Here is a 15,816-nt window from a genome sequence, read left to right on the forward strand (position 1 = left end):
GTGTTTTGTAGGTTGGTTACAAAGTCCAGAATATTAGTTCCTGGAGAAGGTGTAAATCCCTCCCATTGCTGCTTCACCAACTGCAATGGCCCCTTAACCTCATGGCCATATACAAGTTCAAATGGGGAAAACCCTAAACTGGGATGTGGTACAGCTCTGTAGGCAAAGAGCAACTGCTGCAACACTAGGTCCCAATCATTGGAGTGCTCATTTACGAATTTATGTATCATGGCCCCCAAAGTTCCATTAAACTTCTCCACCATGCCATTTGTTTGATGATGGTAAGGAGTGGCAACCAAGTGATTTACCCCATGAGCTTCCCAAAGGTTTTTCATAGTTCCTGCCAGGAAATTAGTCCCTGCATCTGTGAGGATGTCGGAGGGCCAACCTACCCTGGCAAAAATGTCTGCTAGTGCCTGGCACACACTTTTAGCCCTGGTGTTGCTTAGAGCTACTGCTTCCGGCCATTGGGTGGCAAAATCCATGAAAGTCAGTATGTACTGCTTTCCTCTGGGTGTCTTTTTCGGAAAAGGACCCAGAATATCCACAGCTACTCGCTGAAATGGGACTTCAATGATGGGGAGTGGTTGTAGAGGGGCTTTGACCTGGTCTTGGGGTTTTCCCACTCTTTGGCACACCTCACAAGACTGGACATAGGTAGAAACATCCTTGCCCATTCCCTCCCAGTGGAATGACCCCCCCAAACGGTCTTTGGTCCTGTTCACCCCAGCATGGCCACTAGGGTGATCATGGGCTAAGCTCAAGAGCTTGGCCCGGTATTTAGTTGGAACTACCAACTGTCTCTGAGGATGCCAGTCTTCCTGGTGTCCACCAGAAAGAGTTTCCTTGTATAAAAGTCCTCTTTCTACAACAAACCTGGATCGATTAGAAGAGCTGAGAGGCGGTGGGTTGCTCCGTGCCGCCGTCCAAGCTCTCTGGAGGCTTTCATCTGCTTCCTGTTCGGTCTGGAACTGTTCCCTTGATGCTGGAGACATCAGTTCCTCATTGGATTGGGGACATAGGCTTGGTCCCTCTGGAAGCGATATAGAGGATGGAGCTGTTTCTGTTGACTGTGAACCGCTCTCCGCTGGTGCACTATGTTGGGATTCAGGCTCCGGCTGAGCCTCTTGTGTAGGGTTATCGGCTGCTGCCAGTTCAGGTTCAGTGGGGCCCTCTGGTGTTGAGGTTGCAAGTACTGGATTCAGTGCTGGCACGGGGTCTGGTGTTGGTGGTTTGGCTGGTTCCGGTTCTGGGACTGGTTCCGTCTGGGTCTCTGGGACTGGATCCACTACTGCTGTTGCAGACATTGGCCTGGGGTCCGGGTCCATCACCTCTGACTGGGTCCTGATAGAAGTTTCCGGAACAGAGCTAGGCCTCACGGCTTGTTTAGCCTGGCTGCGGGTGACCATTCCCACCCTCTTGGCCTGCTTCACATGATTGGCCAAGTCTTCCCCCAACAGCATGGGGATGGGATAATCATCATAGACTGCAAAAGTCCACATTCCTGACCAGCCCTTGTACTGGACAGGCAACTTGGCTGTAGGCAAATTGAAAGAGTTGGACTTGAAGGGTCGAATCGTCACTTGGATCTCTCGGTTGATTAAATTGGGGTCCACTAAGGAAGCATGGATAGCTGACACTTGTGCTCCGGTGTCCCTCCACGCGGTGACCTTCTTCCCGCCCACACTCACAGTTTCCCTCCGCTCCAAGGGTATCTGGGAGGTATCTGGGCCTGTGGACCTCTGGTGTGATTCCGGTGCAATGAACTGTAATCTGTTGGGGTTCTTGGGCAGTTGGCCTTTACATGCCCCAGCTCGTTACATTTAAAACATCGTCCAGCTGACGGGTCACTGGGGCGAGGTGGGTTGCTGGAGAACGGGGTGGTGGGACGATAAGGGGTCTGGAGGGTTCTTTGGGAGGTAGGTGGGGCTTTGGGCGGCCCCCAGGAATAGGGTGTGGTCTGGGGTGGTCCCTTCTGGTCTCCGCTCCAACTGCGACCAGTTTTCTTCTTCTCTGCCACCTCCACCCATCTGGCTCCAATCTCTCCTGCCTCAATTACAGTTTTGGGTTTCCCATCTAGGATGTATCTTTCTATTTCCTCAGGAACACCCTCTAAGAATTGTTCCATTTGTATTAGGAAGGGCAAATTTACTGGAGATTCAACACTTGCTGCTGATATCCAGGCATCCCAATGTTTCACAATGTGGTAGGCATGTCGGGTAAATGACATGTCTGGTTTCCACCTTAGGGCTCTGAACCTCCGACGAGACTGCTCGGGTGTTATCCCCATTCTGACTCTCGCCTTGGATTTAAACAGTTCATACTTGTTCATGTGTTCTTTAGGCATTTCAGCTGCCACCTCAGCTAAGGGTCCACTGAGCTGCGGCCTCAGCTCTACCATGTATTGGTCAGTAGAGATGTTGTACCCAAGGCAGGCCCTTTCGAAGTTTTCTAAGAAGGCCTCAGTATCATCACCTGCCTTGTAGGTGGGGAACTTTCTGGGATGGGAAGTGGTACCTGGAGAAGGATTGCAAGGGTTTGTTGGTATATTCTGCTGGGCCTTTATCCTCTCCACCTCCTCCACATGCTTCCTCTCTTTTTCCTTCTCCTCCTCCACATGCTTCCTTGCCTCCATTTCCCTCTTGTGGGCAGCCTCCTGTACCTCCTTCTCCAGCCGCATGAGTTCTATCTGTCTTTCATGTTCCCTTTGTTTTTCCTCAGCCTGAAATTTGGCTAATTCCAGCTGTAGTCGAGCTGAGGATTTGGTCATTCTAACCTCTCTGTTTTTAACTAACTTTACACCCGAGGTTTAGAAATAAACAAACAAAACGTGGCTGTAAAATTTTGCTGTGCTGGAATAGAATACCTATTCTCTGATAGTGACTGTCAGCCTACAGAAAAAGACAATTCCCTTGTCTCTGCTCTGGGCCCAAATTAAAGCAAAAAACCTCCAACTACTTGGAAACCTGCTTACCCAGCCCAAAGAAAAAGCAAATGGGTAGAACACACACCCCCTATTTACTTTTAGGAAGAAAAGAAAAAAAAACCTCTGGGTTGGAAGACTGTGAATTTCCCTGCAGGAGTTAAGTACCCTGCCTCCAGGCAAAGAAAACCTGCAATTCACAAGATAATCCCCTTTTGTCTCTGCTTGGCCACAAAGCAGAGAAAAAACAATCTGCTTTCAGTTTCAAAGCTTTCTGGACTTTCTTTCCAAAGGAAAAAAAAAATTTCTTTTTAAAATCTGTATTTCTAGTTCAAAAAATCTCAACTGGATCTCAAAATGATTTCAGGTTAATCCCACCACTATGCCACCATGTCAAGGTTCCTCCCCCACTCTGAACTCTAGGGTACAGATGTGGGGACCTGCATGAAAAAACCTCCTAAGCTTATCTTTACCAGCTTAGGTCAAAACTTCCCCAAGGTACAAAATATTACACCCGTTGTCCTTGGACTGGCCGCTACCACCACCAAACTAATACCGGTTACTGGGGAAGAGCTGTTTGGACGCATCCTTCCCCCCAAAATACTTCCCAAAACCTTGCACCCCACTTCCTGGACAAGGTTTGGTAAAAAGCCTCACCAATTTGCCTAGGTGACTACAGACCCAGACCCTTGGATCTTAAGAACAATGAACAATCCTCCCAACACTTGCACCCCCCCTTTCCTGGGAAATGTTGGATAAAAAGCCTCACCAATTTGCATAGGTGACCACAGACCCAAACCCTTGGATCTGAGAACAATGAAAAAGCATTCAGTTTTTACAAGAAGACTTTTAATAAAAAATAGAAGTAAATAGAAATAAAGAAATCCCCCCTGTAAAATCAGGATGGTAGATATCTTACAGGGTAATTAGATTCAAAAACATAGAGAACCCCTCTAGGCAAAACCTTAAGTTACAAAAAAGATACACAGACAGAAATAGTTATTCTATTCAGCACAATTCTTTTCTCAGCCATTTAAAGAAATCATAATCTAACACATACCTAGCTAGATTACTTACTAAAAGTTCTAAGGCTCCATTCCTGGTCTATCCCTGGCAGAAAACAGCATACAGACAGACACAGACCCTTTGTTTCTCTCCCTCCTCCCAGCTTTTGAAAGTATCTTGTCTCCTCATTGGTCATTTTGGTCAGGTGCCAGCGAGGTTACCTTTAGCTTCTTAACCCTTTACAGGTGAGAGGAGCTTTCCCCTGGCCAGGAGGGATTTCAAAGGGGTTTATCCTTCCCTTTATATTTATGACACCAGGCATGGTGAGACCCAGGCGAATACCTGGCTGCCCAGAAGGGGAAGGAGTCATTGGGAACTTCGCCTGTTGACTACCCTGGAGGATCAGAGGACCTGTGGACTTTGGAACAGGAAGACAGGGTAAGAAGTAGTTTAGGGGAACCAGACATTGATCCGGTTGTGGAACCAGGAACAGAGTCCCTGTGTTTTGGAGGGATCCCTGCTGATTCATGGTGGATACACTCACTACTGTTAGGGCCTGGGCTGGGACCTGATGGAGTAGGGAGCGTCTGGGTCCCTCTACCCCGGACACCAACCTACCCTTGGGTGGTGACCAACCCCCTGCCTAACCGCTAGGCCATGCTGACCTGCAAAGAGGGGTGGTCCCACTAGGCCACACCACCCCGCACAGAGGGACTGTCCTACAGACTCTGACCTCCAGGCCCCGCTGCCCCGCACAGAGGGGCAGCCCCATTGACTCTGGCCACTAGGCCACGCCGCCCTGCACAGAAGTATAGCCCCATTAACTCTGGCCATTAGGTTGTACCGCCCTCTTTTGAAGGGTGGTCCCATTTACTCTGGTGGCATGGCCAGACAGTCCTGAACCTAAGGACAGCTCCCCGACTCTAACCATTATGGTATCCCACCCTGAGAGGAGGAGCAGTCTCTTGGACTTGGCCACAGGGCCATAACGCTACCACCCCAGGGAGGTGGTGTGACAGACTATACTTGCCCACAACACCCCTATTTTAGGTTGCATAATACTTTCCATTATAAGAATGCTTGGGACCTTTTCTTTGAGAAGCTCTCACATCTCTCTTAGTTGCAGCAGGCCTTTGATATTTTGTAGGGGGAATCGCTCTGGCTATGTCCTATGAAATTCTCTTCAGATTTTGCTGAGACCAACTGTTAAAAATCATAATTTCTCTTCTCTCACCTGCATTCCTCAGGAACATATTGGCAGGACATCATGGAGCGACAGGACCAGCGGGCTGTAGTGTTTGTGTGGGAGGCTGCAACAGAGTTGGGCCAGGATGCGTCCATTCTATAAATAACCAGACTTAGAACATGGTCACAATGACCCATTTAATGAAAACCCCTCCCCGACTTTTTTCTTTGAGGAAGAAAAAAAGGTGTACAGAATGTTACACTATATTACAAGAATTTTGTTTAGGTTGCAAAGTCAAGCACTCAAAAGTTAGGAATGTGAACCTTAATTCAGCCTCCTGGTGTGTATGCATTATGATACAATATTTAATTATATGATCACATCACTGTTTTTTCCCAATGACCCCATTCAGTGCACATGATGGATATACCCGGGGGCAGAATTAAGGTTGCATGGGAATTGTAAATCTGGCATTTCCTAATTTTGTGTTCTTGATTTTGCAAACTTACATTACATTATTTTAACATCCTAGCTTTTCCTCAGACCTGAAGAAGAGCTCTGTGTAATCCCAAAAGCTTGTCTTTCTCACCAACAGAAGTTGGTCCAATAAAAGATATAACCTTACCCACCTCTCTCTCTCTCTCTAATATTCTGGGAACAACGTGTCTACAACACCACTGCATAAAATTATTTTAACATAGTTTTTGTGTGTAATATGAACTATGTTCATACCTGGGCTAGATCTAGGAAAATCTGCCACCTGTACCCCTTTTAATTGTATAATTGTATTTATAAAGACTGAAAAGACTATTTAAAAATGGATGACATGATCTTTCTTGATTAGTTAAATTATGTCTTAGCCTAAAAATCTGGCTTTTGAGCACCATTTTATGGAAGAGTAGTGGTCCTTTCTAAATTGTAGAACAGCTGGTACTTGGAAATTTGAATTTAGAGACTGATACTGTAGAATTTACTCACAAATAGTTGTACTAGTCACTGGAAACACAAGGTAAAGAAAGTCTTAAACTTCTGAAAAGTTTTATCAGAAAGCTGACTTTTTCTACAGAAAAAGCCCAAACTAATTCATATTTGATATAGCTCAGGACAGAGGATGCAGGACTCCACCCATGTACTAAACTAAATTCTGCTATTATTGCCACCTATTAAAAGGAAGAAATCATAAACACAGTGTAACTTTGTAGCTTATATACTACACTACAAAATCAAAATTCAGCTTATGCACATTACATTCAGTTAACAGCATTTATTGTCACTTACGAAAATAACTGGCTCAAGCTAGGCAAAAATTTCTTAATATATTACTTAAGCAATATATTAACACTTAAAAGTGTTAACCTTTTCTCCTGCAGGCTACAGTGGCTTTTAAGGCGCAGAGGGCCTTTCTGTGACCTAGGGGTAATACTGCCTCTCACTACAGTACTACGTTATCAGCTCTCAAGCTCTGGTGAACAAAGTCTGAGAAGTACTTTTAAGTTCCAGCCTAGCTTTCTCCCTGAATAAACTTTGTAGTTACACTCTGGCTAGTAGAGTTGCCAGACTTACTCCTGTTATTTTCAACCTCACATTCTATTTCCTTTCAGTTTGTCTCTCTGTTTCTCCTGCTTCTAGGAGTCTCTCTCTGTCTTTTTCCAGGAGCCTTCTACGTCCATCCTCTCCGCTCTATTTGTTTCTCTTTTCCAGTTTCCCACAAAACGTTACACTGTTCAGAACAGAAAAGGGTCTTTTTTAACATGACTCTTGTTTGGTGGGAAAAGTGCAAATGGATGTGTGGTTTAGGAACATTCTGGTCAATAGACTCCTTATCTTTTGTAGAATAAGCTCATATTCTTTGTTACAGAGAATTCAAACTAATTCCAGCTAATTTATCTAAAATCACATTTAACTTTCAGTTCACCCATTTCAAATCTTTCATTAGTGTTAAACATGTGCACCTACTGGGAGTGGCTGTAATTTGAATTTTTGGACTTGAAACTGCAAAATAGCCTCTCATAAGTAATTCATATTCACACACAGAATCCCCGATTTTAATGGGATTACTTGTAAGAGTAAGGTGTTTGCGGGATTAGGTGCCTTAGTCGGGAGGGAATGGAAACTAGACTGCAAATATTTTTATATTTGAACCATTATGTTTTGTTGAAACTGGAACAGATCAACTGTCCATCTAGTCTAATATCTTGCATTTGACACTAATTCATAGCAGATGTTTTATAGGACAGTGTAAAACCACCATAAAGTGCCTATAAGGAAGGTGGTTTTTTTTCATAAGATAAGTAGTTAGTGACAGACTTATATGCTCAGGCATAAAGGTTGCTATCCTTTATCAACTTTTGTCCCAACTAATGTAATTGCAGATGACTGTATTCATGAAAATATCTATTTTTTCGTTACTAAGCTCTCCACCTCACTGATGTTGTTTTTTGCAGAATTCTGCAGGTTAATTATGAGTTGTACAAATGTGTTTCCTTTTAACAGTTTTAAATTGGCTCTCTCTCATTTTCACTGGAACCTCCCATCATTTTGGTTTTAAGAGAGAGATAGCAGGAGCACCTGATTCACATTCATTATAACAGTCATTTATTTTATAAGTCTCTGTCAAGTCCCCTCTTATTCATCTCCTTTCTGATCAGTTCTTTCTTATCTTTTAAATCTTCCTGCATATGAAAGTCTGTCTGTGCCTCTAATCATTTTCCTTGCCCTACTCAAGACCTTTTCAATTTCTACACTATGCCTCTGAAGACAAAGTGATTATATTATATTATAAACATTATATTCAAGGTGAGAGTATCCTGTTGATTTCTGTAGCAATATACTATTTCCAGTATTAATCTATATCCCTTTCTTAAGGCACAAAAACATCCTTTTGTTTGCTCCTGTGCATAGAAAAGTTTTTCAGTGAACTGCCCTCTGTGACACACAGGTCACTTTTTGAGTGGTTACAATTAGTTTACAACCTACTACAGTGTAGGAGTACTTCAAATGATTCCTTCCAATATGCATGTCCTTACATTTTTCAGAAATAATTTAATTTTTGACATGTTCTATTCTAACTTTTAGGGATACCTTTTAATAGTTTCTTTTTATTACTCTTATTACGTTCACATGACTTTCAAGGCTCTCCATATGTCACATTAAAATATATGAGTAAAAGAATATAAACAGCATTCAGATTCTGAATCTCACAGAGTAGGACATAATTAAACACTTTTTCGTGTAGAGAGCTCATTGTCATTTTAATAGACAGGAAGCACTTTGAAGTAGTATGAGTAGATTATATGATCTCTGGTTTACCAGTGTGCTTCATTTGTTCTTTTTGTGGACTGGAAAAGGTTTTAGACTTACAACTTTTAAAAGAATGAAAAAGGAATTATTCTCTAAACCTATTGTAGGTCTAGGTTGAGTAAAGTACATCAAGTGTTCAGAAATTTTAAAAGGTATGGTAGAATCCCATTAAACTACAATTTGTTAATCTGTACCTTTTGTAATTTAACACAGAAATGGTGGTCTCTTCCCTGTTCTCAGCAAAGATTATCTTGGATGTCCACCTAAGGAACAAATCTGAGATATTTCTGGCCCAGTGACTTTTGAACGAACTTTTGTGTTCCTCAGAAAAAACACGACAACCTTAAAAATTAACTTGAGGAAGGATGTTTCACAATCAGATTAAGAATGGGTTTCATACCAAGTTGATTCTGAATTTTATCTCCGTGCTGAAATTCAGAAATTCACTTTTGGTCTCTTGTAGATTCAGTGGCATTCATTCACTGTGTTCTAAGCAGCTGGTATTCATATTTCGCTTCATCTAATGGGGCTTATGACAGTTGCTGTATGGAATTAATGTACAATGTCTCATCACTGCATTTCATCACTTTCATGTATAGCTTTACATAAAAATAATTGTTTACATTAATAATGTTTTTTATTTAAATAATGATTTTCTCTAAGTTAAATTGATTTTTTAAAATTTAAACTAAGGTATTTTATTTACATGTTGTTAGTTCTTTACTTTCTTCTTCTTTTATAGTCAAATTGCTAAAATGGATGTTTTGTACTTGTTTCTTTAATTAGTTTCCTAAATGATAGCATTTCAGATTTTACATATTTTTTTTTCTAATAAGAAGTTTGACAGGAGATGGGTGATTGACTACTAAGCTAAAGATGCAGAAAAGCTTTTTATTTTTATTATGTTTTCTCTGTGATGCTTTTGCTCTGAATAAATAGCACTTTACATTATGAAAGTTGGTTGGTCACTGGTTAATCCTGACATTGCTTCTGAGCTGAACTAAAGTCAGACTTGCTGAGATAATTACAGTAGATTGGAGGCGTCTGAGGCCAAGATCTAGACAGCGAGAGTTGTGGGACTCTGCCCCAAGAAGGGTAACAGCTAGATGCTAGACAACTAAGCAGAGTGCTCTCAAGAAGGTCACGAAGATGCCAGAGATGCAGTTACCTTGGGAACTGGGACACTATCCATCAGAGTTTGCAGTTTGAAGTCAATAGGCCTTGTAACCTGAAGTTATTTAAAAATGATGGAGATCATCCACCACCCTTGGTAAATTGTGCCAATGGTTAATACTCTAGCAGTCAAAAATGTACACCTTATTTCCAGTACAAATTTGCGTAGCTTCAATTTCCAGCCACTGGATTGTGTTATACCTTTCTCTGCTAGATTGAGGAGCCCATTATTAAATATTTGTTCCCCATGTAGATACTTATACTAATTAATCTTCACTTTGTTAAGCTTGATTAACCTTTTTGACTCCATCACTAAAAGGTATGTTTGCTAATCCTCTAATTCTTCTTCTCTGAACCCTCTCCAATTTATCAACATTCTTCTTGAACTGTGGCACCAGAACTGGACACAGTATTCCAGCAGAGGTTACTCCTGTGCCAAATATTGAGGTAAAATAACTACTCCTAGTTGAGATTTCCTTGTTTATGCATCCTGTGATCACATTAGCATTTTTGGCCACAGTCACATGGGCGCTCATATTCGGATGATTATCCACACAATCCCCTAACCTTTTTCGAAGTCACTGCTTCCCATGATAGAGCCCCCTATCCTGTAAGTATGGTCTATGTTTGTAGAGGTATACATTTATATTTAGCCATATTAAAACATATAGTCATTTGCTTGTGTCCAGTTTACCAAGTGATCCAGAGCGCTCTGAATTAGTGACCTGTCCTCTTCACTATTTATCACTGCTCCAAATTTTGTCTTATCTCCAAACTTTATCAGTGATGATTTTATGTTTTCTTCCAGGTCACTGATAAAAACGTTAAATAGCATAGGGCCAACACCTGGGGATGCATCTGGAAACATGCCCATTCGATGACAATTGCCCATTTACAGTTACAATTGGAGACCTATCAGTTAACCAGTTTTTAATCTACTTAATGTGTGCCATGTTAATTTTATCTTGTTTTAGTTTTTTAATCAAAATGTCATGCAGCATCAAGTCAAATGCCTTACAGAAGTCTAAGTATATTACATCAAAACTATTATTTTTAGTAACCAAACTTGTAATCTCATAAAAAAAGATTTTAGACTTCAATTTAGTTTGACAGGTTATTATGACATGTCATTCCATATTCTTTATGAAAATATGCTTATGATATGAATGACATAACTGAGATATACTTCATGCAAATGGCTTGTGTGAGATATCATTGGAAATGTTATGATTTACTGAATGTGTTTATCCAATTTGTATGCCTGTATCATTTCTGTATCTGAAGTTAGGAATATTGACTATGTATCTCACAAAAAGAAAAGGAGTACTTGTGGCACCTTAGAGACTAACAAATTTATTTGAGCATAAGCTTTTGTGAGCTACAGCTCACTTGCATCCGATGAAGTGAGCTGTAGCTCACGAAAGCTTATGGTGAAATAAATTTGTTAGTCTCTAAGGTGCCACTAGTACTCCTGTTCTTTTTGCGAATACAGACTAACAGGGCTGCTACTCTGAAACCTGACTATGTATCTGTATTTCAACTATGCTACTTTGGGTGACACCCACTGGTAACACTATAGGTACAACAATGAAAAAGCCAGACAGGGCGGATGGCCCATCAGCGAGGACAATAGACTGTGAAAAGCTTGGCCTTCCTGTGGAATCTCCATACTGCCACTGACTCATGGACTCTTATGATCCTACAGAGTCAGGTCTTGTAACCTGATACTAAACATTACCTGGGACTTCTTGTAACTTTCCACTGGAAGGAAAGAGGTGTCAAGTTTGGGAAACAAAGGATTCCCACGTTATGTAAATCCTATTTAAGGGGGGGGGGGAGGAAGGCAAACAGGACTCTTCCTCTCCATGGCCTATCTACCCAAGAAGAAAGACTGCAAAAAGGAAGGCAAGGGGGGAGTCCAGACTGAGACAGGGGTCTAGTCTGAAAAGGAATATAACTGGAACTCTGAACCACAGAAACTTTGCAACCTGCCTGCAACAATATCTAGGGTGAGAAATATTGTTTGTAACCAATTTCTTTAGTGAAACTAGCTTAGTTTGTATGTTTGATTTCATTTGCGTAGTAATCTGCTTTGTTCTGTTATCCCTTTTACCACTTAAAATTTGCTTTTTATAGTTAATAAAATTTGTTTTGTTTGTTATTAAACCCAGTTTCTGTAATTTCTAACTTGGGGGGTAAGAAGTGTGCACTCCTCTCTCCACACTGAGGGGGCAGATTTCATAATATACCTTTGGGTCTGCACTCCAAAGGAGGTGGACATCTGAGTGCTGGAGCAAGTCCCTTAAGCTGAGTCTTCCCAGAGCTGATCTGCAGCTGACTGTGTGTGTCTGTGTGTTAGAGGAGGTTTTAAGACCCTGGCTTAGCAAGACAGGTTAAAGGGCACCCAAGCTGTCAGAACAGGTAGACTCAGTGGTATCTCAGCACGTCAGATGGCTTCCCAAGAGGTTCAACCCGTCACAGCTATATTTTCCATTGATTTGCATTAAATTACATTACCCTATTTTAGTTCTTTGTTAATTGAGTCTGGTTCCATCTGCTCCACTTTCTTGCCTGGGATCAATGTCAGGCTGCCAGGCCTATAATTAGCTGGGTCATCTGGTTTACCCTTTTAAAAACTGGCACAACTTTAGCTTTCCTTCATTCTTAAGTTTTCCCAGTGCGCCAATACTTAGTGAAAACTCCACATTAACAGTGCGGAGAGCTTCACAGCCATCGCTTTTGACACACTTGGATGCAGGTTAGCTGGACCTGATGATTTAACAATGTCTAACTTTAGTACCTCAGGAGGATGTTAAACAGCAGCTATTAGTGGAATAGAAACAGGACTAGGGGAAATGTATTCCAAGTAGGTGTGTGCGTACGCTGAAGCCAGAGACTTTTGCCTGGTAGTACTCATAGAAGGGTGGTGGTCGTGCCCCTCCCCGGCTATATGAGGCAGTGTCGTGCTGACCCCCCTCAGTTGCTTCTCTCCGCTGGTGTCAGAGCTCTGCAGGGTGGTTGTTTTCACAACCTCACAATTTATCCTCTTAGATTAATTCATTGTACACAGTTACTAGTTAGCTTAGTTAGTGTTAGTGCAAAAGTTGTGGGCGTATACTATACCGGTAGTGGTAGTGCTCTCCCTGGGATTCGTGAGGAGGGGTGATTCTCAACAGCGATCCCCACATGAGGTGCTTGCTCTGCCTTGGTGAGGCCCATCGTAAAGAGCACTGTTTGATCTGAAGACCATTCAAGGAGAGGACGCAGGTGGCACGGGACCTCTGCTTTCAGCAGCCCTTGCTTGAACAGGGTTTCCGAAGGCCACGGATCGCCCTCCGGCTCCCAAAGTGCTGCTGCCTCCCACTGTGGGCAGGCGCCTCTCCAAAGAGGCATGGGAGTCCTCCTGTTCTCAGTGCCAAAGAAGACTGGTAAGACAAATTATGAGTGCTCCAGGTCCTGGGGCAGCTCTTCTGTCTCCCCTAAGAAGAGCGTGACCTGGCATGGGACTGTCTCTAGTGTGCAGGATGGCATGGGTACTTCTGACCCTCCTTCAGTACAGGGTAGGGAGGACAGACACTCCATATTGTCAATTCCAATTCCAGCATATGTTGAGTCCAGTACTGAGGGGAATGATGCCCTTACCGACAATGTCTGTGACATCAACTTACCTGGCTGTGGAAGACCTTTTGGTCCTGGCTTTGCCACTGGTCCAGGACTTCATGAGACTGGTGTCCACAATGGCGCCTCCAGTTGGAGCATGCCACTGAACTCTTGGGTCCTTCAGCAATGTACCATAAAGCACCTCTCCTACTGGTTGGTATTGGCTCAGCCCCAGAGATGGTACAAGGTTCTTTGGTTCCAGGCCCTTCCTCAGCACCAATGCAATCAATGCCACAGATGGTGCTGTAGAGATTGTCACCACCCTCAACTTCGATACACTCAGGTGCTCCAATGCCACTGTTTGTACCAGAACCAACCTTGCCTGTGGCAATGACATTTTTGGCACAGGTGGTGCCAACGACATTGGGAGCACTGGTTCTGACCTTGTTCTGGGCCACAGATGAGTTGGATCACTGGATGGCTCCCAATAGTGTTTCTCCCCTCATGTCCCCGAGGTCCTGGGACTTGTCTGTTTCAGAGTTGGGCTCCTCATCCTCACACCTCACTTTGCAAGAGGAGGTCTGAAGGCCACCAGTTGACCAGCATGGCTACGAGGGTTGGCATGCACCCGTAGGCTGGGATGGAGGCTCCTTGCCCGGCCCCTACTGGCCACAAATGTGTTTACCCATGCCAATGGCCCCCTTGGGCTCAATAGGAAGCTTCTCATTTCCAGAGGTCTCACTCATTGTCCAAGTCAAAATGGAGGTCTTCTGCTCATGTAGCATTGGTGGCTGCAGATTGGCTGCAAGTCCAGACACCCAGCGTTCCCCTTCCTGTGGAGCCTCTGGTGTTTCCCTGTTTAGAGTCGCTACCTCAGAAGCAGGACCCATCTCTGGCTCAGCCAACAGTTTCGTCCTTGTCCCCAGATGATGTGATGCTGCCTGGTTCATCCTTCAAGGCATACCAGGACCTTTTATGCTGGGTTGTCTTGTCCCTTGGTATTCAAGTGGAGTTTCTCCAGGAGAATACCCATAAATTCATGGATGTTCTCCAGCCCTCTGTTCCTGGGAGGGTAGCCCTTCCAATTAATGAGGAGCTCCTCAAGCCTGCGAGAGCTCTTCAGGGTATGATGGCCTTGGTACCGTTGGTGGCCAAGTGCTTGGAGAACCACTATTTTGTGCCCCTGCAGGGATATGAGGGGTTCTATTCCCCTCATCTTGTCCCAACTTGGTACAGTCAATGTGAAGGACATGGGGTTCATCTATAATAACTTGTGACTACTGGATATTGTGTTGTAGGTATAAACTGAGTTAATTCACCAGCAAGTTTGTCAGGATATGCTTCCAGGAAGGCAGGGTGGTGGTTGTGGGAGGGGTGGGGGAGGTTGGATCCTGATAGTCTCATCTCCTCTCAAACAATTCAAGGGATAAGAGACAATGCACAGCCATCTACTTTGAAATGCACCTCTGATGCCTTGCTGAGCTCCTGGAAGTGGTTTAACCGAACTGAAAAGACAAGACAGAATAAAGACCTTCAACTGGTTTTAAAAATGGAGTTCCTGAAGGACAGGGAGGGAGACTGAGGCAGAGATTAGACTGACAACCAGACACTAGAGGTTGGGGATCTGGGGTAAGATAGGCCTGCCTTGGAATATAGGTAAGATCGTCATGCATATATAGACCTTTAGTGTGTTAAATTCCTTTTTCTCTTATGTTATGCTTTATTCCTGCTACTAAGATTAACCATTCTTTGTTTTGAGACAGCTGTCTGGTCACCTGTGTTATCCACAGGTCAGAAACTCCCAAAGGGAAAATTTCAGTGCTGAACTCAGTTGGTCCTGCTGGAAAAGCTCAGATGATAGACTGGGTTTTAGGCAGGACAGTGTAAGCACAGGAAGATCATGAGATTCCAGCCAGGAGAAGGTGAGGCCTAACACTTGTGGGGGGGGGGGGGGCACATTCTGAGGGACCAGAGAGAGGACAAAGATATAGCTAGTCCTGTAACCATGACAGTCAGCACACAACCAATAAATGAAATTTGGAGGACATGAACTCCTCCAAATACCTGATAATTCACATCCACATACAAGCAAGGACTTGACTCATTCAAAGCACAAGACAGGCCCAGCTGGAAAACTTATGTGGACAGAAGACTTTACAATAGGTAGGAGATACAGAATGTTTGTATTTGGTTTTAGACTTATTACATAAAGACAGGGTTGGTGGTGTGGGGGTGGATTTAGCCAGTCACAGAAAGTTTATGTCATTTGCCTGTGAGAGACTACGGTCTTGACCTACAATAAAGCATACTGCCAAGAGAGTTCCAGTTAGGGTTTTCCTCTTCTGCCTGTATGTTGTGCAGTGGCTTGCAATGTCAGCAATAAATATATTTAATCAAAATAAAGCCAACAATGCAATTGCTTTCTGGTGACTTCAGAGCTTTTGTAAACAATCAAGAAAAGTGATGCTTCCCACTGGGAATTGCCACTGTGTAGCTGTATTTCCCTCTATAATCCTCTCTTAAAAATCTTTATATGTCACGTTAGTAAAAACGAAAGGTGAGCAAGCCAGTTAAGACTTACCCTTACCCATTTTGAAAATCAAAGTTGAGCTTAGTGTTTGAGATTTTG

This window comes from Lepidochelys kempii, chromosome 3 (assembly GCF_965140285.1).
Source record: "Lepidochelys kempii isolate rLepKem1 chromosome 3, rLepKem1.hap1, whole genome shotgun sequence".
Classification (NCBI taxonomy): Eukaryota; Metazoa; Chordata; order Testudines; family Cheloniidae; genus Lepidochelys; species Lepidochelys kempii.